We start from the raw sequence: 25291 nt of genomic DNA on the forward strand, positions 1-25291 counted from the left end.
AATAAAGTGGGCTAAATGCAGTTCAAAATTGGTAACACAGGACTAATCAGGGGGCATTGCAGTGGAGGACAACTGGAATGAGAGGCTGACACAGAGAGTAGGCCCAAATCAGTAAGTAGTCGAAATGCAGTTCAAAATTGGCAACAGTAGTAAACAGGCGGCACAGCTTTGTTCATTGGAGGAGAACAGCAAGGAGTGGCAGACACCGATAGTAGGCCCCAACCCAACTAGTAGGCCAAATGCAGTCTAACATTAACAACTACTTAACGAGCGCCTGAAAACGGAATTTCAGGACAGGAAACCAGGAGAACAGCAAGGAGTGGCAGACACCGATAGTAGGCCCCAAACCAACTAGTACGCCAAATGCAGTTGTTCCGTTTAACCACAATTTAATGAGAGCCTGAAGATAGAAGTTCAGGAAAGGCAACCTGGAGAACACCTTGGAGTGGAACACACCATCTCTCTACACCCCATACCCAATTTGTAGGTCTAATGCAGCGTAGTTTCCAACAACTACTAAACGAGAGCATGATGATCGAAGCATTGGCGAGGAAACCTGGGGAACACCTTGGAGTGGAACACACCATCTCTCTACAGTGGAACACACCATCTCTCTACACCCCATACCCAATTTGTAGGCCTAATGCAGCGTAGTTTCCAACAACTACTAAACGAGAGCCGGAAGATCGAAGCAATGGAGAGGAAACCTGGGGAACACCTTGGAGTGTAACACACCATCTCTCTACACCCCATACCCAATTTGTAGGCCTAATGCAGCGTAGTTTCCAACAACTACTAAACGAGAGCCGGAAGATCGAAGCAATGGAGAGGAAACCTGGGGAACACCTTGGAGTGTAACACACCATCTCTCTACACCCCATACCCAATTTGTAAGCCTAATGCAGCGTAGTTTCCAACAACTACTAAACGAGAGCCGGAAGATCGAAGCAATGGAGAGGAAACCTGGGGAACACCTTGGAGTGTAACACACCATCTCTCTACACCCCATACCCAATTTGTAGGCCTAATGCAGCGTAGTTTCCAACAACTACTAAACGAGAGCATGATGATCGAAGCATTGGCGAGGAAACCTGGGGAACACCTTGGAGTGGAACACACCATCTCTCTACAGTGCAACACACCATCTCTCTACACCCCATACCCAATTTGTAGGCCTAATGCAGCGTAGTTTCCAACAACTACTAAACGAGAGCCGGAAGATCGAAGCTCAGGAAAGGCAACCTGGAGAACACCTTGGAGTGGAACACACCATCTCTCTACACCCCATACCCAATTTGTAGGCCCAATGCAGCGTAGTTTCCAACAACTACTAAACGAGAGCAGGAAGATCGAAGCAATGGAGAGGAAACCTGGGGAACACCTTGGAGTGTAACACACCATCTCTCTACACCCCATACCCAATTTGTAGGCCTAATGCAGCGTAGTTTCCAACAACTACTAAACGAGAGCCGGAAGATCGAAGCAATGGAGAGGAAACCTGGGGAACACCTTGGAGTGTAACACACCATCTCTCTACACCCCATACCCAATTTGTAGGCCTAATGCAGCGTAGTTTCCAACAACTACTAAACGAGAGCCGGAAGATCGAAGCTCAGGAAAGGCAACCTGGGGAACACCTTGGAGTGTAACAAACCCTCTCTCTACACCACGGAAGGGCTGATTCTTAGGAAGGAAGGCTGTCGGAAAGAAGCAGGGCGCGTCCGAGGGTGATTATATTCTTATTAGGTATATACTCACCCTCGGACGCGCCCTGCTTCTTTATTTGTAATGAATGTTTATTTGCAATGTGGTTTTGACTTACTCTATTTTTTTGGTAAATAATGATTTTATTATTTTCATTGTTTTGCATCTTCTTGGCAATAATATAAAGAAGACGCGACAGGACAACACTCGGTGGATGCCATATCTGTGTTTAAAATTGAAAAAACCTTTCAGTTAACTACTTGCAGGAGAAAGTTATTGTAGCTGGTGGCCATTTTTAGTACTGTACCAGATTTTTGTTGTATGTGTTTGTTTTTAATGTTAAAATGTCTGCATTTGATATCTCTCCAGTATTTTCTTTTTTATAAGCAAAATACTTATTTTTATATTTTCTGATGTTGGTTCCAGGGGTACACGGGCAGCAGTGGTGTGGTCAGTGGAGGCCTAGTGGAAGGAGTGACCGCAGACAGGCATCGAAGGCCTAAAATAATAACACATGGCTGTAGGCAATTTTAAATTGGTTCCAGGGGTACACGGGCAGCAGTGGTGTGGTCAGTGGAGGCCTAGTGGAAGGAGTCACCGCAGACAGGCATCGAAGGCCTAAAATAATAACACATGGCTGTAGGCAATTTTAAATTGGTTCCAGGGGTACACGGGCAGCAGTGGTGTGGTCAGTGGAGGCCTAGTGGAAGGAGTGACCGCAGACAGGCATCGAAGGCCTAAAATAATAACACATGGCTGTAGGCAATTTTAAATTGGTTCCAGGGGTACACGGGCAGCAGTGGTGTGGTCAGTGGAGGCCTAGTGGAAGGAGTCACCGCAGACAGGCATCGAAGGCCTAAAATAATAACACATGGCTGTAGGCAATTTTAAATTGGTTCCAGGGGTACACGGGCAGCAGTGGTGTGGTCAGTGGAGGCCTAGTGGAAGGAGTGACCGCAGACAGGCATCGAAGGCCTAAAATAATAACACATGGCTGTAGGCAATTTTAAATTGGTTCCAGGGGTACACGGGCAGCAGTGGTGTGGTCAGTGGAGGCCTAGTGGAAGGAGTGACCGCAGACAGGCATCGAAGGCCTAAAATAATAACACATGGCTGTAGGCAATTTTAAATTGGTTACAGGGGTACACGGGCAGCAGTGGTGTGGTCAGTGGAGGCCTAGTGGAAGGAGTGACCACAGACAGGCATCGAAGGCCTAACATAACAAAAATGTCAATACAATGGTATTGTCAGTGGCAGGCATTGAAGGATGTCAGCGCATAGACTAAACATTGGTGGAGCTGTGAGATAATTTTGCAAGTGGTAGAGCACTGTTTGAGCTGGGGTGGGGGGAAACTGTCTTGTGGCCGGCGGTACAGGCCCAGGGCCCCTCATATTACAACGGTGTGTCTGACGTTGGGTGCGCACCACCACCGCCAGAGACACTTTATTGTACTAGGAGGGACCCAGTGGCAGTGCCGTCGACCAAAAGCGGGCTCACCCACCTCTTCAGACAAACTGCACTCTCACGGGTGCTGTCGCCAAGTGTCGATACCACGGCCCCATGTGGGGAGTTTGGCCATTTAGTGAGGTGTAAACATGTCGTATGCTGGACAATCAGGTGCAGAAAATTACGAGATTGGAAGAGGCATTCAGAATAGTCCACAGGCAAGACCTTTTCATAGGAAAGCTAGGTGTCAGCCGGGCAAGGTGGGGCAAAAGATTTCGAAATCCAGTTGTGGTTCATTTTAATGAAGGTTAGATCATCTACATTTTGGGTAGCCAGACGAGTCCTTTTTTCTGTTAGTATTGAACCTGCAGCACTGAATACTCTTTCTGATAGGACACTAGCTGCCGGGCAAGCAAGCTCCTGCAATGCATATTCTGCCAATTCTGGCCAGGTGTCTAATTTTGATGCCCAGTAATCAAATGGGAATGACGGTTGAGGGAGAACATCGATAAGGGATGAAAAATAGTTTGTAACCATACTGGACAAATGTTGTCTCCTGTCACTTTGAATTGATGCTGCAGTACCTGTCCTGTCTGCGGTCATAGCAAAATCACTCCACAACCTGGTCAGAAAACCCCTCTGGCCAACGCCACTTCTGATTTCTGCCCCTCTAACTCCTCTGGTCTGCTGGCCCCTGCAGCTCGTGTGAGAACGATCACGGGCGCTGTGTGCAGGGAATGCCAGAAGCAAACGGTCAACAAGAGTTGATTGTTTGGTTGCTAATATTAGTTCCAAGTTCTCATGTGGCATTATATTTTGCAATTTGCCTTTATAGCGAGGATCAAGGAGGCAGGCCAACCAGTAATCGTCATCATTCATCATTTTAGTTATGCGTGTGTCCCTTTTGAGGATACGTAAGGTATAATCCGCCATGTGGGCCAAAGTTACAGTTCTCAAATCTGCGGTTGTGCTTGGTTGAGGGGCAGTTTCAGGCAAATCCACGTCACTTGTGTCCCTCAAAAAACCAGAACCCGGCCTTGCCGCGCCACCAATTTCCAGTGGCCCCGGAAAAGCTTCCTCATTAAAAATATAATCATCCCCATCATCCTCCTCGTCCTCCTCCTCCTCTTCGCCCGCTACCTCGTCCTGTACACTGGCCAGACAATGGCTGACTGTCATCAAGGCTTTCCTCTTCCTCAGCTGCAGACGCCTGATCCTTTATGTGCGTCAAACTTTGCATCAGCAGACGCATTAGGGGGATGCTCATGCTTATTATGGCGTTGTCTGCACTAACCAGCCGTGTGCCTTCCTCAAAACACTGAAGGACTTGGCACATGTCTTGAATCTTCGACCACTGCACACCTGACAACTCCATGTCTGCCATCCTACTGCCTGCCCGTGTATGTGTATCCTCCCACAAAAACATAACAGCCCGCCTCTGTTCACACAGTCTCTGAAGCATGTGCAGTGTTGAGTTCCACCTTGTTGCAACGTCTATGATTAGGCGATGCTGGGGAAGGTTCAAAGAACGCTGATAGGTTTGCATACGGCTGGAGTGTACGGGCGAACGGCGGATATGTGAGCAAAGTCCACGCACTTTGAGGAGCAGGTCGGATAACCCCGGATAACTTTTCAGGAAGCACTGCACCACCAGGTTTAAGGTGTGAGCCAGGCAAGGAATGTGTTTCAGTTGGGAAAGGGAGATGGCAGCCATGAAATTCCTTCCGTTATCACTCACTACCTTGCCTGCCTCAAGATCTACAGTGCCCAGCCACGACTGCGTTTCTTTCTGCAAGAACTCGGACAGAACTTCCGCGGTGTGTCTGTTGTCGCCCAAACACTTCATAGCAAATACAGCCTGCTGACGTTTGCCAGTAGCTGCCCCATAATGGGAGACCTGGTGTGCAACAGTGGCAGCTGCGGATGGAGTGGTTGTGCGACTGCGGTCTGTGGACGAGCTCTCGCTTCTGCAGGAGGACGAAGAGGAGGAGGAGGGGGTGCGAACGGCTACAGCCAATTGTTTCCTAGACCGTGGGCTAGGCAGAACTGTCCCAAACTTGCTGTCCCCTGTGGACCCTGCATCCACCACATTTACCCAGTGTGCCGTGATGGACACGTAACGTCCCTGGCCATGCCTACTGGTCCATGCATCTGTTGTCAGGTGCACCTTTGTGCTCACAGATTGCCTGAGTGCATGGACGATGCGCTCTTTAACATGCTGGTGGAGGGCTGGGATGGCTTTTCTGGAAAAAAAAGTGTCGACTGGGTAGCTCGTAGCGTGGTACAGCGTAGTCCATCAGGGCTTTGAAAGCTTCGCTTTCAACTAACCGGTAGGGCATCATCTCTAACGAGATTAGTCTAGCTATGTGTGCGTTCAAACCCTGTGTACGCGGATGCAAGGCTAAGTACTTCCTTTTTCTAACCATAGTCTCATGTAGGGTGAGCTGGACTGGAGAGCTGGAGATCGTGGAACTAGCGGGGGTGCCGGTGGACATGGCAGACTGAGAGACGGTGGGAGATGGTATTGTTGCCACCGGTGCCCTAGATGCAGTGTTTCCTACTACGAAACTGGTGATTCCCTGACCCTGACTGCTTTGGCCTGGCAAAGAAACCTGCACAGATACTGCAGGTGGTGCGGAAAATGGTGGCCCTACACTGCCGGAAGGGATGTTGCATTGCTGACTAGCTTCATTGGCCGAGGGTGCTACAACCTTAAGGGACGTTTGGTAGTTAGTCCAGGCTTGCAAATGCATGGTGGTTAAATGTCTATGCATGCAACTTGTATTGAGACTTTTCAGATTCTGTCCTCTGCTTAAGGTAGTTGAACATTTTTGACAGATGACTTTGCGCTGATCAATTGGATGTTGTTTAAAAAAATGCCAGACTGCACTCTTTCTAGCATCGGATACCTTTTTAAGGCATTGCAGACTGAGCTTTAACCGGATGGCCACGCTGTCCTCCAACAGGTTTTGGCTTTGCCACGCGTTTTGGGCAAGATACGGGCCCGGCAGATGGAACCTGTTGCGATGTTGATGCCTGCTGCGGCCCCTCCTCCTCCGCTTCAGAACTGCTACCGCCTGCACCCTGTTCCCCCATTGGCTGCCAATCGGGGTCAAGAACTGGGTCATCTATTACCTCTTCTTGTAGCTCGTGTGCAACTTCGTCTGTGTCACCGTGTCGGTCGGTGGTATAGCGTTCGTGATGGGGCAACATAGTCTCATCAGGGTCTGATTCTTGATCAGCACCCTGCGAGGGCAATGTTGTGGTCTGAGTCAAAGGACCAGCATAGTAGTCTGGCTGTGGCTGTGCATCAGTGCACTCCATGTCAGATTCAACTTGTAATGGGCATGGACTGTTAACTGCTTCACTTTCTAAGCCAGGGACGGTATGTGTAAAGAGCTCCATGGAGTAACCCGTTGTGTCGCCTGCTGCATTCTTCTCTGTTGTTGTTTTTGCTGAAGAGGACAAGGAAGCGACTTGTCCCTGACCGTGAACATCCACTAACGATGCGCTGCTTTGACATTTACCAGTTTCACGAGAGGAGGCAAAAGAGCTAGAGGCTGAGTCAGCAAGATAAGCCAAAACTTGCTCTTGCTGCTCCGGCTTTAAAAGCGGTTTTCCAACTCCCAGAAAAGGGAGCGTTCGAGGCCTTGTGTAGCCAGACGACGAACCTGGCTCCACAGCTCCAGACTTAGGTGCAATATTTTTTTTCCCACGACCAGCTGATGCTCCACCACTACCACTACCCTCATTACCAGCTGACAATGAACGCCCCCGGCCACGACCTCTTCCACCATACTTCCTCATTGTTTTAAAAACGTAAACAAACTAACGGTATTTGTTGCTGTCACACAAATTACACGGTGAGCTATAACTTCAGTATGATTTAGCTACCCCTTTACATGTGAGTGAGACCACAACGAAAATCAGGCACAATGATACACACTCTGTTGTTGGTGGCAACAAATGAGAGAGATGCCACACACGCAGGACTGTCACTGAAGCACAAATGTAAATATTAATCTCCCACTGATTTGATTTTTTTTTTTTTTTAGGGAGACTTTAGGAAAAAAAAATAATAGAATAAAATGATTTTTTCAGGAAGAATTTAGAAACCAAATAAAATAAAATGATTTTTTCAGGGAGAATTTAGAAAACAAATAAAACAAAAAAAGGCTTTCTATGGCCCACTGAGTGAGAGATGACGCACACAGGAGTCAGGAGTGGCACACAAGCCCAGAGGCCAATATTTATCTCCCACTTTTTTTTTTTTGTTCCAGGGAAAATTTATAAACCCAATAAAAAAAATAATAAATAGGCTTTCTATGGCCCACTATCTGAGAGACAGAGAGAGATGGCACGCTTAGGACTGGCACACAATCCCAAAGGCCAATATTAATCTCCCTTTTTTTTTAAGGGAGAATTTATAAAACCAAAAAAAAATAAATAAATAGGCTTTCTATGGCCCACTATTTGTGAGAGAGATGGCACGCTCAGGACTGGCACACAAGCCCAGAGGCCAATATTAATCTCCCACTTTTTTTTTTTTTTCCAGGGAAAATTTATAAACCCATTAAAAAAAAATAAAAATAAATAGGCTTTCTATGGCCCACTATCTGAGAGAGAGAGAGATGGCACGCTTAGGACTGGCACACAAGCCCAAAGGTCAATATTAATCTCCCACTGATTGATTTATTGATTTTTTCAGGTAGAATTTAGAACCCAAATAAAGCAAAAAAAAAAAAAAATGGGCTTTCTATGGCCCACTGAGTGAGTGATGATGCACACAGGAGTCAGGAGTGGCACACAAGCCCTGAGGCCAATATTTTTCTCCCACTGATTGATGTAGTGATTTTTTCAGGTAGATTTTAGAACCAAAATCAAGCAAAAAAATAAATAGGCTTTCTATGGCCCACTGAGTGAGTGATGATGCACACAGGAGTCAAGAGTGGCACACAAGCCCTGAGGCCAATATTTTTCTCCCACTGATTGATATAGTGATTTTTTCAGGTAGATTTTATAACCCAAATCAAGCAAAAAAATAAATAGGCTTTCTATGGCCCACTGAGTGAGAGATGACACAGACAGGGATGGCACTCTAGCAGAAATGTCAATCTTAATCTCCCACAAAAAAAAACAGGGAGTGTCCTTCAATTACTATCTCCCTGCAGTAATCTCAGCCAGGTATGGCAGGCAGCAATAAGGAGTGGACTGATGCACAAATTAAATAAAAAGTGTGTACAAACCAAAAAGATAGCTGTGCAGAAAGGAAGGAACAAGAGGATTTGTGCTTTGAAAAAAGCAGTTGGTTTGCACAGCGGCGTACACACAGCAATGCAGCTATCAGGGAGCCTTCTAGGGCAGCCCAATGAGCTACAGCGCTGAGGGAAAAAAAAAAAATGTAGCTTCCACTGTCCCTGCACACCAAAGGTGGTGTTGGGCAGTGGAAATCGCTACAGCACAAGCGGTTTGGTGGTTAATGGACCCTGCCTAACGCTATCCCTGCTTCTGACGAAGCGGCAGCAACCTCTCCCTAAGCTCAGATCAGCAGCAGTAACATGGCGGTCGGCGGGAACGCCCCTTTATAGCCCCTGTGACGCCGCAGACAGCAAGCCAATCACTGCAATGCCCTTCTCTAAGATGGTGGGGACCAGGACCTATGTCATCACGCTGCCCACACTCTGCGTTTACCTTCATTGGCTGAGAAATGGCGCTTTTCGCGTCATTGAAACGCGACTTTGGCGCGAAAGTCGCGTACCGCATGGCCGACCCCGCACAGGGGTCGGATTGGGTTTCATGAAACCCGACTTTGCCAAAAGTCGGCGACTTTTGAAAATGAACGACCCGTTTCGCTCAACCCTACTCACCACCAATGCGTGGACAAGTCACCATGGCTCAACTGTGGCAACCTTTGGTGTGCCCACCACAAATGTCTACACCATCACAGATGGCTCCAGTGAGCAGGAAGCAACGTTTCCATCAGATGGTGACAGACTACATGGCTTGCCCTCTCAGTGTACTCCCCGACGGCTCTTAGCCTTTCCAGTTTTGGGTCTCTAAGCTGGATACATGGCCAGAGCTTAGCCAGTATGCATTGGAGGTGCTGGCTTGCCCTGCTGCTAGTGTATTATCAGAACGCGTCTTTAGTGCCGCAGGTGGTGTACTAACAGACCGTTGCATGCTACTATCCTCCGATAACGTTGACCGGCTTACTTTTCTGAAAATCAACAAGGCCTGGATCTCGCAGGAATTTGCTACTCCTCTTCCAAATTAAAAAAATGGTTGGCTAAAGTATCCAGGTCTCCTGTTGCGTTAATATTTCTACCACCTGAACTGTAAACCCTGGGCTCCAACACCACCAATTGCTGCTCAGAAGTGCCGTCTGCACAGTCAAAACACATGACCCAGTGTTATTGGGTTTCAGTAATGTCAGCTGATCCCCAGCTGTGTATCCGGCAATGTCTTCTGCTACCTCCACGCTGACACTACATTTGAAATTTAAGGCAACCTGTCCCCCCCAGGCTTTTGTTATTGAAAGAGCCACCTTGTGCTGCAGTAATGCTGCACAAGGAAAAGGTGGCCCTTTTAGTTATGCTCCTTGCACACGCTGAACTTAACACTTATAAAATGTGTCCCCTCACACCGTGAAAACTGCCCAGACGTGGAACTTTCCTTCCTAATGAGACGCAATGCAGCCATCATTCCTACCCCCTTGGCGCCAGGCGCCGCCTCTTCAGCGTTGCTTGAATCTGTCCGATAACCTGTGCTATGTTCAACCTTGGCCATGTGAAGTTAGCGCTGTCCGTCTTCTGACATCATTTGGTGTCAGACGGACTGTGCCTGTGCGACCGCACTGCCCGAGATCCCGCCCCGCAGTGTCCTCTGATTTAATCACACTGCGGGCCTCGGAATTATGGGCATGCACAGTGCATATCTTCACCTCAGGCTCTCACTCATCTCCCTCCGCCTTCTTCAGACTGTGCACCGGCAGCTGATCCCTAATAGCATGCCACGACCGTGAGGCCGCACAGTCTGAAAAAGCCGGAAGGAGGTGAGTGAGAGGTGAAGATATGCACTGCGCATGCCCATGAATCCCAGGCCCGCAGTGTGATGAAATCAGAAGACACTGCGAGGCGGGATCTCGGGCTGCACGGCCGCTCAGGCGCAGTTTGCCTGACCCCAAATGTTGTCATAAGACGAACAGCGCTAACTGCGCATGGCCAAGGTTCAACATAACAGCGCAGGCTCTGGGACAGATTCAAACAACGCTGAGGAAGCGGCGCCCTGCGCCAAGGGGGTATGAATGACGGCTGTGCTGCGTGCCATTACGAAGGAAAGTCCCACCTCCGGAACGGTTTCACGTTATCAGGGGACACATTTTAGAAGTGTTTAGTTCTGCGTTTGCAAGGAGCATAATAAAAAGAGCCAACTTTTCCATTTGCACCATTACTGCTACACAAGGTGGCTCTTTCAGTTACAAACACCTGGGGGAGTTAAAGATTCCCTTTCAACTTGCTACAATTAGGCCTCGGCCTACACTCTGCTTCTCCTGCTTTCCCTGGGCTTCAACACCGCTAGTTGCTGCCCGGAAATGCTGTCTGCACAGTCAACAATTGCTTTTCTGTTATTGGGGTTCAGTAACGCCAGCTGGTCCCCTGCTGTGTGTGCGGCAAAAGCTAAAGTCTGCTCTTCCTGCTTTCCCTGGGCTCCAATCCTGCCAGTTGGTGCTCGGAAGTGCTGTCTGCAAAGAGAAAAACACTCGCTCCTGGGTTAGTGGGGTTCAGTAACGCCAGCTGCTCCCCTGCTGTGTGTGCGGCAAAAACTAAAGTCTGCTTCTCCTTCTTTCCCTGGGCTTCAACACCGCCAGTTGTTGACCAGAAGTTCTGTCTGCACAGTCAACAGTTGCTCCTCTGTTATTGGAGTTCAGTAATGCCAGCTGTTCCCCTGCTGATGTTGCCCGGAAGTGCTGTCTGCATAGTCAACACTTGTTGCCATGTTATTGGGGTTCAGTAATGCCAGCTGCTCCCCTGCCATGTGTGCGGCAAAAAATAAAGTCTGCTCCTCCTTCTTTCCCTGGGCTTCAACACCGCCAGTTGTTGACCAGAAGTTCTGTCTGCACAGTCAACAGTTGCTCCTCTGTTATTGGAGTTCAGTAATGCCAGCTGTTCCCCTGCTGTGTGTGCGGCAAAAACTAAAGTCTGCTCCTTCTGCTTTCCCTGGGCGTAAACACCGTCAGTTGTTGCCCGGAAGTGCTGTCTGCACAGTCAACACTTGCTGCCGTCTTATTGGGGTTAAGTAACGCCAGCTGCTCCCCTGCTGTGTGTGCGGCAAAAACTAAAGTCTGCTCCTCCAGCTTTCCCTGGGCTTTAACGCCACCAGTTGTTGCCCAGAAGTGCTGTCTGCAAAGAGAAAAACACTCGCTCCTGTGTTAGTGGGGTTCAGTAACACCAGCTGCTCCCCTGTTGTGTGTGCTGTAAAAAAAAGTCTGCTCCTTCTGCTTTCCCTGAGCTTCAACACTGTCAGTTGTTGCCCAGAAGTGCTGTCTGCACAGCTAAGAGTTGCTCCTCTGTTATTGGTGTTTAGTAACGCCAGCTGTTCCCCTGCTGTGTGTGCGGCAAAAATTAAGTCTGCTCCTCCTGCTTTCCCTGGGCTTCAACAATGCCAGTTGTTGCCCGGAAGTGCTGTCTGCACACTCAACACTTGCTGCCGTCCTATTGGGGTTCAGTAACACTAGCTGCTCCCCTGCTGTGTGTGCGGCAAAAACTAAAGTCTGCTCCTCCTGCTTTCTCTGGGCTTCAACACCACCAGTTGTTGCCCGGAAGTGCTGTCTGCACAGAGAAAAACACTCGCTCCTGTGTTAGTGGGGTTCAGTAATGCCAGCTGCTCCCCTGCTGTGTGTGCAGCAAAGACTAAAGTCTGCTCCTCCTGCATTCCCTGGGCTTCAACACTGCCATTTGTTGCCCGGAAGTGCTGTCTGCACAGTCAACAGTTGCTCCTCTGTTATTGGGGTTCAGTAACGCCAGCTGTTCCCCTGCTGTGTGTGCAGCAAAAACTAAAGTCTGCTCCTCCTGCTTTCCCTGGGCTTCAACACCGCCAATTGCTGCCCAGAAGTGCTGTCTGCACAGAGAAAAACACTCACTCCTGTGCTAGTGGGGTTCAGTAATGCCAGCTGCTCCCCTGCTGTGTGTGCGGCAAAAACTAGTCTGCTCCTCCTGCTTTTCCTGGGCTTCAACACCGCCAGTTGTTGCCCGGAAGTGCTGTCTGCACAGTCAACACTTGCTGCCATGTTAGTGGGGTTCAGTAACACCAGCTGTTCCCCTGCTGTGTGTGCGGCAAAAACTAAAGTCTGCTCCTCCTGCTTTCCCTGGGCTTCAACACCACAAGTTGTTGCCCGGAAGTGCTGTCTGCACAGTCAACACTTGCTCCTGTGTTAGTGGGGTTCAGTAACGCCAGCTGCTCCCCTGCTGTGTGCACGGCAAAAACTAAAGTCTGCTCCTCCTGCTTTCCCTGGGCTTCAACACCACCAGTTGTTGCCGGGAAGTGCTGTCTGCACAGTCAACAGTTGCTCCTCTGTTATTGGGGTTTAGTAATGCCAGCTGTTCCCCTGCTGTGTATGCGGCAAAAACTAAAGTCTGCTCCTCCTGCTTTCCCTGGGCTTCAACACTGCCAGTTGTTGCCCGGAAGTGCTGTCTGCACAGTCAACAGTTGCTCCTCTGTTATTGGGGTTGAGTAACGCCAGCTGCTCCCTTGCTGTGTGTGCGGCAAAAACTAAAGTCTGCTCCAGCTTTCCCTGGGCTTCAGCACCGCCTGCTGTTGCCCGGAAGTGCTGTCTGCACAGAGAAAAACACTCGCTCCTGTGTTAGTGGGGTTCAGTAACCCCAGCTGCTCCCCTGCTGTGTAGCCGGCAATGTGTTCTGCGACCGCCACGCTGACACTACAACCGTCAGCTGATGACAAGCCCATGACGCCGCACAGTCTGAAGAAGCCAGAAGGAGGTAAGTGAGAGGCGAAGATATGCACTGCGCATGCCCATGAATCCCAGGCCCGCAGTGTGATTAAATCAGAACACACTGTGAGGCGGGATCTCGGGCAACGCGGCCGCACAGGTGCAATCAGCCTGACACCAAATGTTGTTAGAAGACGGGCAGCGCTAACTGCGCATGGCCAAGGTTGAACATAACAGCGCAGGCTACAGGACAGATTCAAACAATGCTGAAGAGGTGGCGCACAGCACCAAGGGGGTAGGAATGAAGGCTTTGCTGCGTCCCAATACAAAGGAAAGTCCCACCTTCGGGACGGTTTCAGTGGACACATTTTAGAAGTGTTTAGTTCTGCGTTTGAAAGGAGCATAATTAAAAGAGCCACCTTTTCCTTGTGCAGCATTATTGCTGCACAAGGTGGCTCTTTCAGTTTCAAACACCTGGGGGGGTTAAAGGTTCCCTTTTAACTTGCTCCAATTAGGCCTCGGCCTACACTCTGCTTCTCCTGCATTCCCTGGGCTTTAACACCGCCAGTTGGTGCTCGGAAGTGCTGGCTGCACAGAGAAAAACACTTACCACTGTGTCAGTGGGGTTCAGTAACGTCAGCTGTTCCCCTGCTGTGTAGCCGGCAATGTGTCCTGCGATCGCCACGCAGACACAACAACAGATATTAAACTGCCACAAGTGCAGGATACGGCCAACACTCTGCTCCTCCTGGATGCCCAAGGCTCCAATACCGTCAGTTGGTGCTCGGAAGTGCTGGCTGCACTGAGAAAAACACTCTCCACTGTGTCAGTGGGGTTCAGTAACGCCAGCTGTTCCCCTGTTGTGTAGCCAGCAACGTGTCCTGCGACCACCACGCAGACAAAACAACAGACATTAAACTGCCTCCAGTGCAGGTCTCGGCCTACACTGTGCTCCTCCTAGATTCCCTGGGCTCCAATACCGCCAGGGACAGATTCAAACAATGCTGAAGAGGCGGTGCACGGCACCAAGGGGGTGTGAATGACAGCTGTGCTGCGTGTCATTAAGAAGGAAAGTCCCACCTCCAGGACGATTTCAGGGTATGAGGGGACACATTTTATAAGTGTTAACTTCAGCGTGTACAAGGAGGATAATGAAAAGAGTCACCTTTTCCTTGTGCAGCATTAGTACCGCACAAGGAGGCTCATTTAGTTGCAAACACCTTTGGGGGTTAAAGGTTCCCTTTCAACTGGCTCCATTTAGGCCTCAGCCTATACTCTGCTTCTCCTGGATTCCCTGGGCTCCAACACCACCAGTTGCTACTCAGAAGTGTCTTTGTCACAGGTAGTCCCTCCTGCCCCTCCTGGTTCCAGTACCGTCAGCTGGTTCTGGGCAGTACCTTTGGCTTAGGTGCCTCCTTCTGGGTATCTGAGTTCCATTAACGTCAGGTGGTCCTTGGTAGTGCTTTCTGGCACAGGTACCTCCTGTTTAGTAACCGGGATCCAGTAACGTCAGCTGGTCCTTAGTAGTTCCATTGGCTCTTCTACCTTCGGCTAGCTATCCGTGTTCCAGTACCGTCAGCTGGTTCTCATCAGTGTCTTTTGCTTTTGTACAAACTTTTATAGAAAACAACTACAGGAAGGCCTGGCTTTCACAATTAAGAATAAGATGAAGAGGAAGAAGATGAAGAAGTTGATTATCCCTCCGTCAGGAACAATATTCACACTAACTCGTAATGGAACAATGTGCCTGTCAAGCGCAGGCTGGAAAAATGCCTAGAATATCTAATTTTCTCAAATTCAGTGATATAAAAGTGATCATAGACCTTCATAGGGATGTAATAAAAGAGACTACACATTATCAGGTGCGAAACAAACCCATCTACTCAACATAAAAGTAATAACTTTGATATACACAAATTTCAAAACTCCCACCAAATAGCCCCCAATGATATCAAGTATCATGCCTTATTTATATGAAATATCCACAAACCTTTCTCTATCCATTCATAAAACAAGCTAAATAAACAATAGTAATGACTAAAAACATTACATACCAACCTTATAAAGTGTGATGTGTTCGGGACCAATGAGCCTGAGAAGCCAGCACAGCTATATCTTCCTTCCTGAAGCTCTGCAGACCAACTGTGGTATCAGGTTTAACACAGCAGCTAGAGCCAGGAGACTATCTAGAGGGAGGGGGTTTCCTGAAAATCTGATGAGAAGGGAGAAATGAAAGTAGAAGAGCTGCGCCTGTCAGATCCATTGTTCCTGATGGAGGGTTAAGAAGAATAATAATAGTTGAATAAAAAGAATATGAAGAATGTAAAAAAAAAATAATATGAAGAAGGTGAAGAAGAAGAAGATGAATAAGGTGAAGGAGAAGTTGATGGAAAAGATGATGCTGCTGAGGATGATGAAGAAGAAAGTGTGGGTGAAATTAAAAAGAAGGTGAACAGCAAGGAAGTAGTGAAACATAAATATCTGACTAAATATAAAAAATCGTAATATAGTCAATAGCTTTGTAACTCCGAACATCTTAAAAAAAATTAATTCCTGCTATTCCATTTCATTGGGCTAAACCTCTATGCCTTTAATGTCTCCTCCACCTCCCCCAATACATCCTACATTATTCTTAGTTGTTTTCCTTCATGTAGAATTAACCTACAAGGAAAGAAAAGGTTTTTTTAATTCCGATATTTTGGTCCCATTGACTTGCATTGGTATCGGGTATCGGTATCGGCGATATTTTTTGAATATCGGCCGATCCAATCCGATACCGATACTTTTGGATATCAGAAGGTATCGCTCAACATTATTAATACGTAACATTTTCCACATGTCTACTTTACATCAGCACAATTTTCTAATCAAAATTTTTTTGTTAGGAAGTTATACGGGTTAACCCCTTCAAGTCGCGGCCCTTTTTCGTTTTTGCGTTTTCATTTTTCACTTCCCTCCTTCTCAGAGCCATAACTTTTTAAATTTTCCATCAATATGGTCATTTGAGGGCTTATTTTTTGCGGGACGAGTTGTACTTTTGAACGACACCATTGGTTTTACCATGTCTTTTACTAGAAAACGGGAAAAAAATTCCAAGTGCGGTGAAATTGCAAAAAAAGTGCTATTCCACACTTGTTTTTTGCTTGGCTTTTTTGCTAGGTTCATTAAATGCTAAAACTAACATGCCATTGTAATTCTCTAGGTCATTACAAGTTCCTAGACTTCTAACATGTCTAGGCTATTGTTTATCTAGGCGGTGAAAAAAAATTCAAAACTTTGCTTAAAAAAAAAAAAAAGTGCCATTTTCCGATACCCGAAGCGTCTCCATTTTTCGTGATCTGGGGTCAGGTGAGGGCATATTTTTTGCGTGCCGAGCTGACGTTTTTAATTATACCATTTTGGTGCAGATACGTTCTTTTAATCGCCCGTTATTGCATTTTAATGCAATGTCACGGCGACCAAAAAAACGTAATTCTGGCGTTTCGGATTTTTTTCTCGCTACGCTGTTTAGCGATCAAGTTAATGCTTCTTTTAATTGATAGATCGGGCGATTCTGAACGTGGTGATACCAAATACGTGTAGGTTTTTTTTTTTTAATTGTTTTATTTAGGATGGGGCGAAAGGGGAGTGATTTAAACTTTTATATTTTTTATATTTTTTCATATTTTTAAAAACATTTTTTTTCTTGTGCCATGCTTCAATAGCCTCCATGGGAGGCTAGATGCTGGCATAGCCTGATCAGCTCTGCTACATAGCAGCGATCATCAGATCGCTGCTATATTGCTGAAATGCAGGTGTGCTGTGAGCGCCGACCACAGGGGTGCGCTCACAGCAGGCCGGCATCAGTAACCATAGAGGATCATGTGACGGGGGTCAGCGATGACATCATTTCCGGCCGCCCGGCCGGAATCACCGGTTAAATGCCGCTGTCTGCATTTGACAGCGGCATTTAACAGGTTAATAGCGGCGGGTGAATAGCAATTTCACCCGCCGCTATTGAGCGCACATGTCAGCTGTACAAAACAGCTGACATGTCGCGACTTTGATGTGGGCTCACCGCCGGAGCCCAGATCAAAGGGGGTGACATGACATGCGCCGTACTAGTACAGCGCATGTCGTGAAGGGGTTAAAAGTTGACCAGTGATTTCTCATTTTTACAATACCATTTATTTTAGGGACCACATCAAATTTGAAGCCACTTTGAGGGGTCTATATGATAGAAAATGCCCAAAAGTGAGACGATTCTAAAAACTTCACCCCTCGAGGTGCTAAAAACCACATTCAAAAAGTTTATTAACTCTTCAGGTGCCTCACAGGAATTTTTGGAATGTTTAAAAAAATGAGCATTTAGCTTTTTTTCACAAGAAATGTATTTCAGATCCAATTTGTTTTATTTTACCAAGGGTAAGAGGAGAAATTGGACCCCAAAAATTGTTGTGCAATTTGTCCTGAGTGCGTCGATACCATATATGTGGCAGTTAACCACTGTTTGGGCGCATGGCAGAGCTTGGAAGGAAAGGAGCGCCGTTTGACTTTTCAATGCAAAATTGGCTGGAATTGAGATCAGACTCCATGTCACATTTGGAGAGCCCTGGATGTGCCTATACAGTGGAAACCCCCACAAGTGACACCATTTTGGAAAGTAGATTCCCTAAGGAACTTATCTAGATGGGTGGTGAGCACTTTGAACCCCACAATTGCTTCACAGAAGTTTATAATGTAGAGCCGTAAAAATAAAAAAATCATATTTTTTCACAAAAATGATATTGTCGCCCCCAATTTTTAGTTTTCCCAATGGAAACAGGAGAAATTGGACCCCAAAATTTGTTTATCAATTTGTCTCGAGTATGCTGATACCCCATATATGAGAGTAAATCACTGTTTCTTGCAAGGCGGAGCTCTGAAGGGAAGGAGCGCCATTTGACTTTTCAATGCAAAATTGGCTGGAATTGAGATAGCACGCCATGTCGCGTTTGGAGAGCCCCTGATGTGCCTAAACAGTGAAACCCCCCACAAGTGACCCCATTTGGGAAACTAGACCACACAAGGAACTTAACTAGATATGTAGTGAGCACTTTGAACCAATAATTGTTAAACTAAAGTTTATAATGTAGAGCCGTGAAAAATAAAAAAAAATAAAAAAAATTTCTACAAAATTAACATTTTAGCAATTTTTTATTTTCCTAAAGATATCCAGAGAAATCGGACCCAAAAGTTGTTGTGCAATTTGTCCTGAGTATAACAATACCCCATATGTGAGGAGAACCACCATTTGGGCCCATGGCAGAGCTCGGAAGGGAAGGAGTGCTGTTTTGGAATGCAGACTTTGATGGAATGGTCTGTCACACTGGCATCACACTGCGTTTGCAGAGCCTCTGATGTACCTAAACAGCAGAAATTCCCCACAAGTGACCCCATATTGGAAACTAGACCCCCCAAGGAACTTATCTAGATATGTTGCGAGAACTTTGAACCCCCAAGTGTTTCACTAAAGTTTGTAACGCAGAGCCTTGAAAATAAAAAATCATTTTTTTCTCCACAAAAATGATTTTTTAGCCCCCCGTTTTGTATTTTCACGAGGGTAACAGGAGAAAATGAACCCCAAAAGTTGATGTCCAATTGGACTTGAGTATGCTGATACCCTATATGTCGGGGTAAACCACTGTTTGGGCGCACGGCAGAGCTCAGAAGGGATGGAGCACCATTTTACTTTTACAACGCAGAATTGGCTGGAATTGAGATCGGATGCCGTGTCGCATTTGGAGAGCCCCTGATGTGCCTAAACAGTGGAAACCCCACAATTCTAACTCCATCCCTAACCCCAACACACCTCTAACCCTAATCCCAACCCTAACCATAACCCTAACCACACCTCTAACCCGAACACACCCCTAACCCTAATCCCAACCATAACCACACCCCTAACGCCAAAACAGCCCTAACCTAATCCCAACCCTAACCATAACCTTAACCCCACCCATAACCCTGACACATCCCTAACCCTAATCCCAACCGTAATCCCAACTGTAAATATAACCCAAACCCCTGAGAGCACGGCTGATCTGATTGGACGTACCATTCCATCCATGAGAATTAAGTCCCAGGTCACATGACCAGAATAGTACATCCAATGCCAGAAAGGGGTTAAAAGGCATATGAAGTCCATTGATTCTGATGGCTATCCACACCAATTGCCAAATAATCTCATGGTGCCATTTTGTTGCCATGATACCGTGGGCTAATTAAAGGCCCCAGCTTCTGGATGAGTTACATAGGACATCATCAATTTCACAATACACTTGAGTACTACAATATTGTAGTGTATGGTATAGGCAATCAAGAGACAACAGGTTAATGGAACTAATTAAAATTCTAAAAAATGTGCCAAAATATTTAAAAGTATGAAAAAACTAAAAGCTTAATATATTTACTATCTCTCTCTTTTTCCCAAACCTAACTAGCAAAATGTCTAAAAATAAAAAAATTAAGAATAATGTTGATATTACCAAGTGAAGAGTAGCTAGAGCTAATAAATATGTTTCCATAAGGTGAATGTAGAAAATGCTTTTGACGGTGAGGAATGTACAAAACCTCTCCATTCGACTCCTATTTTGATTGATAAGCATTGCACATGGGAAAGATCTTTTTCAATTGGAGGCTGATTAATGTGTCTGGTCACTTGCCCCTCCATCAACTGCCGTTTTGAGAATAGGAGGCGGTTGTGTTCTCTGTGAAGAAGAAGGTACTAACATATTCAGAACTCGTTTTACCTATCTATTTTTAAATACTACAAAATCATGTCCTTTCAGCTTGATTGATTGCTCACTGTCTGACTTCCATGCTTTGCACCTGATATCTCACAGACAGTCAGCTATCAATCAGGCTAAAGCTTCTGATGCTAGGCAGAGAAAAAACCTCAGAAGTGGGAAGTGTTCTGTCAAATCAAGAGAACTTAATGCCTCATTTGCATTTAAATTACAATGCTTATTTTTGAGCTGTAACATACCTGCATGCCCATATATGCAGTTTGGATATACTGTGTATATATATATATATATAAATAAATAAATAAATATATATATATATATATATATATATATATATATACTAGCTATTGAACCCGTTCTACGCCCGGGTGGTGAGCATTTATATTGGTATATGGTCTCCATCCTGGTATGTGCTGCTCCATCCTGCGTCCCTATCCTGTCATGTGCTGCTCCATCCTGCGTCCCCATCCTGTCATGAGCTGCTCCATCCTGCGCTCCCATCCTGTCATGTGCTGCTCCATCCTGCGTCCCCATCCTGTCATGTGCTGCACCCATCCTGCTCCCCATTCTGTCATGTGCTGCACCCATCCTGCGCCTCCATTCTGACATGTGCTGCACCCATCCTGCGCCTCCATTCTGACATGTGCTGCACCCATCCTGCGCCTCCATTCTGTCACTGGCTGCTCCCATCTTGCGTCCCCATCCTGTCATGTGCTGCTCCATCCTGCGTCCCCATCCTGTCATGAGCTGCTCCATCCTGCGCCCCCATCCTGTCATGTGCTGCTCCATCCTGCGTTCCCATCATGTCATGTGCTGCACCCATCCTGTGCCCCCATTCTGTCATGTGCTACACCCATCCTGCGCCTCCATTCTGACTTGTGCTGCTTCCATCCTGTACCCCCGTTCTATCATGTGCTGCCTCCATCCTGCACCCCCGTTCTGTCATGTGCTGCTGCCATCCTGCACACCCGTTCTGTCATGTGCTGCTCCCATCCTGCGCCCCCGTTCTGTCATGTGCTGCTGCCATCCTGCACCCCGTTCTGTCATGTGCTGCTCCCATCCTGCGCCCCCATTCTGTCATGTGCTGCTCCCATCCTGCGCCCCCGTTCTGTCATGTGCTGCCCTATTCTGTCATGTGCTGCTCACATCCTGTGCCCCCGTTCTGTCATGTGCTGCTGCCATCCATATGCCCCATACGCTGCTCCATAAAGGTTTATGACCCCCATCAGGTGGCGTAAGTAAGAAATAGCTGTGGCATGAAGTGCCACAGCCTCATGGCACAGCAATTTGTTACTTACGTTTCCTGATTCTTTTCCGGCGCCATTGTCTTGCTCCTCCTGGTGCCGGAATCGGTGCCTGCGCAGTCCGCGCTTTCTGGTGCCATTTTCTTGAAGACACACTGCTGTGTGTCTTCAAGAAAATGGCGCTGGTAAGCGCGGATTGCGCAGGCGCCGATTCCGGCACCAGGAGGAGCAAGACAATGGCGCCGGAAAGGAATGGCGTAAGTAACAAATTGCTGTGGCATGAAGTGCCACAGCCACATGGCACAGCAAGTTTTTACTTACGCTATTCGTTTCGGGCGCCATTGTCTTGCTCCTGGTGCCAGAATCGGCGCCTGCGCAGTCCGTTCTTTCTGGCGCCATTTTCTTGAAGACACACTGCTGTGTGTCTTCAAGAAAATGGCGCCGGAAAGCGCGGACTGCGCAGGCGCCGATTCCGGCACCAGGAGCAAGACAATGGCGCCCGAAACGAATAGCGTAAGTAAAAACTTACTATGGCGGTGGATTATTTGCATAATCAGGGCGCAAATATGTAGACGGCGTCCCCGTGCTCCCGACCCCTGCTCTCGGCAGCATTTTTTCTATAATGTAACGCTAGGAGCGTCGCGCCTGCGCAGTCTATTAAGGCTTCGGACAGAGTGACGCTCCCAGCGTTATATTATAGATATGTATATCAAGCTTGAGAAAGGATATCACACCCGAAACGTTGCCATGCCGTCTTGGTGATGAAGTCCACTTTTTATTCAGTTTTTTGTGCTGTTTTCCTTTTTTATTTCTATTTTTATTTTTTAAAGCCATTTGATCATTGGTTGGGAAAGCTTTGCACGACACTTGAGGTAATATGAGGTGCTGTTATAATTTGTTCTCTTTATACTGTATATATATATATATATATATATATATATATATATATACAGTGGGTGCCGAAAGTATTCAGGCCCATTTACATTTTTCACTCTTTGTTTCATTGCAGTTTTTCACACCTGGATTTGGGGATCCTCTGCCATTTTTCCTTACAGATTATCTTCAGTTCTGTAAGGTTGGATGGTGAACGTTGTTGGACAGCCATTATCAGGTCTCTCCAAAGATGCTCAATTAAGTATAGGTCAGGGCTCTGCCTGGGCCAGTCAAGAATCATCACAGAGTTGTTCTGAAGCCACTCCTTTGTTATTTTAGCTTTGTGGTTAGGGTCATTGTCTTGTTGGAAGGTGAACCTTCGGTCAAGTCTGAGGTCCAGAGCACTCTGGAAGAGGTTTTCATCCAGGATATCTCTGCACTTTGCTGTATTCATGTTTCCTTCAATGGCAACCATTCATCCTGTCCCTGCAGCTAAAAAGCACCCAAAGAAGCATGATCCCGCCACCACCATGATTTACTGTTGGGATTGTATTGGGCAAGTGATGAGCAGTGCCTGGTTTTCTCCGCACATACGACTTAGAATTATCACCAAAAAGGTCTATCTTCGTCTCATCAGACCAGAGAATCTTATTTATCACAGTTTTGGAGTCGTTCATGTGTTTTTTTTTTAACAAACTCTATGCGGGCTTTCTTATGTCTTGCACTGAGGAGAGGTTTCCGCCGGGCCACTCTGCCATAAAGGCCAGACTGGTGGGGGCTGCAGTGATAGTTGACTTTGTGGAACTTTCTCCCATCTCCCTACTGCATCTCTGGAGCTCATCCACAGTGATCTTGGAGTTCTTCTTTACCTCTGTCACAAGGCTATTCTCCCATGGTTGATCAGTTTGTCTGGATGGCAAGGTGTGGAAAGATTGATGGTCCCAAACGTCTTCCATTTAAGGATTATGAAGGACACTGAGCTCTTTGGAACCTTGAGTACTGCAGAAATTCTTTTGTAACCTTGGCCAGATCTGTGCCATGCTACAATTCTGTCTCTGAGCTCCTTGGCCAGTTCCTTTGACCTCATGATTCTCATTTGGTCTGACATGCACTGTGAGCTGTGATGTCTTATATAGACAGGTGTGTGCCTTTCCAAATCAAGTTCTATCATTTTAATTAAACACAGCTGGACTCCAGTGAAGGAGTAGAACCATCTCCAGGAGGATCACAAGGAAATGGACAGCATGTGACTTAAATATGAGTGTCTAAGAAAAGGGTCTGAAATGCTTATGACCATGTGATATTTTGGTTTTTCTTTTTAAATAAATTTGGAAAAGTTTCTACATTTTTGCTTTTCTTTCAGTCAAGATGGGGTGCAGAGTGTACATTAGTACATTAGTGTGAAAAAATTAACATTTTTGAATTTACCAAATAACTGCAATGAAACAAAGACTGAAAAATTGAAAGGGGTCTGGATACTTTCCGTTTCCGTACCCATCGTATATGTATATATATATATATATATATATATATATATATATAAGTATATATATATTTATATATATATATATATACAGTGCCTTACTTCAAACGTAAAGATACCAAATGTAAATTTTTGGTAAAGTATCAACTGCAAGTGGAACACAATTGTGAAGTTGAATGAAACTTATTGGATATTTTAAATTTTTGTGGAAATTTAAAAACTGAAAGTGGGGCATGCTATATTATGCAGCCCCTTTAACTTAATACTTTGTAGCGCCACCTTTTGCTGTGATTACAACTGCAAGTCACTTGGAGTATGTCTCTATTCGTTTTGTACATCAAGAACTGAAATTCTTGCCCATTCTTCCTTGGCAAACAGCTCAAGCACAGTGAGGTTTGATGGAGATCGGTTGTGAACAGTAGTTTTCAGCTCTTTCCACAGATTCTCGATTGGATTGAGGTCTGGACTTTGACTTGGCCATTCTAACACCTGGATACGTTTATTTGTGAACCATTCCATTGTAGATTTTGCTTTATGTTCAGGATCATTGTCTTGTTGGAAGACAATTCTCCGTCCCAGTCTCCGGTCTTTTGCAGACTCCAACAGGTTTCCTTCAAGAATGGTCCTGTATTTGGCTCCATCCATCTTCCCATCAATTTTAACCATCTTCCCTGTCACTGCTGAAGAAAAGCAGGATCAAACCATGATGCTGCCCATACCATGTTTGACAATGGGGATGATGTGTTCAGGCTGTGTTGCCTTTACGCCAAACATATCGTTTGGCATTGTTGCCAAAAATTTTGTTTTTATGTTTCATCTGACCAGAGCACCTTGTTTCACATGTTTGTTGTGTCTCCCAGGTGGCTTGTTGCAAACTTTAAATGACACTTTTTATGGATATCTTTGAGAAATGGCATTCTTCTTGCCACTCTTTCATAAAGGCCAGATTTGTGCAGTGTATGACAGATTGTTGTCCTATGGACAGACTGTCCCACCTCAGCTATAGATTTCTGCAGTTCATCCAGAGTGATCATGGGCCTCTTGGCGGCATTTCTGATCAGTCTTCTCCTTGTTTGAGATGAAAGTTTACAGGGACGGCCGGTCTTGGTAGATTTGCAGTGGTATGATACTCCTTCCATTTCAATATGATCGCTTGCACAGTGCTCCTTGGGATGTTTAAAGTTTTGGAAATCATTTTGCATCCAAATCTGGCTTTAACCTTCTCCACAACAGTATTACGAACCTGCTTGTTGTGTTCCTTGGTCTTCATGATGCTCCTTGTGCTTCAAACAGAACCCTGAGACTATCACAGAGCAGGTGCATGTATAAGGAGACACACATGTGGATTATATTTATCATCATTAGGCATTTAGGACAACATTGGATCATTCAGAGATCCATAATGAAGTTCTGGAGTGAGTTTGCTGCACTGAAAGTAAAGGGGCAGAATAATATTGCACGCCCCACTTTTCAGTTTTTGAATTTCCACAAAAACTTAAAATAACCATTAAATTTCGCTCAACTTCACAATTGTGTTTCACATGTTGATTCTTCACCAAAAAATTACATTTGGCACCTTTATGTTTGAAGCATGATATGTGGGAAAAGGTTGAAAAGTTCCACTGGGCTAAATACTTTTGCAAGGCACTATATATATATATATACTAGATGGTGGCCCGATTCTAACAAATCGGGTGATCTAGAATATGCATGTCCACGTAGTATATTGCCCAGCGATGTAGTATATTGCCCAGTCACGTAGTATATTGCCCAGTCACGTAGTATATTGCCCAGCCACGTAGTATATTGCCCAGTCACGTAGTATAT

Source organism: Ranitomeya imitator, chromosome 3, assembly GCF_032444005.1.
Source record: "Ranitomeya imitator isolate aRanImi1 chromosome 3, aRanImi1.pri, whole genome shotgun sequence".
Classification (NCBI taxonomy): domain Eukaryota; kingdom Metazoa; phylum Chordata; class Amphibia; order Anura; family Dendrobatidae; genus Ranitomeya; species Ranitomeya imitator.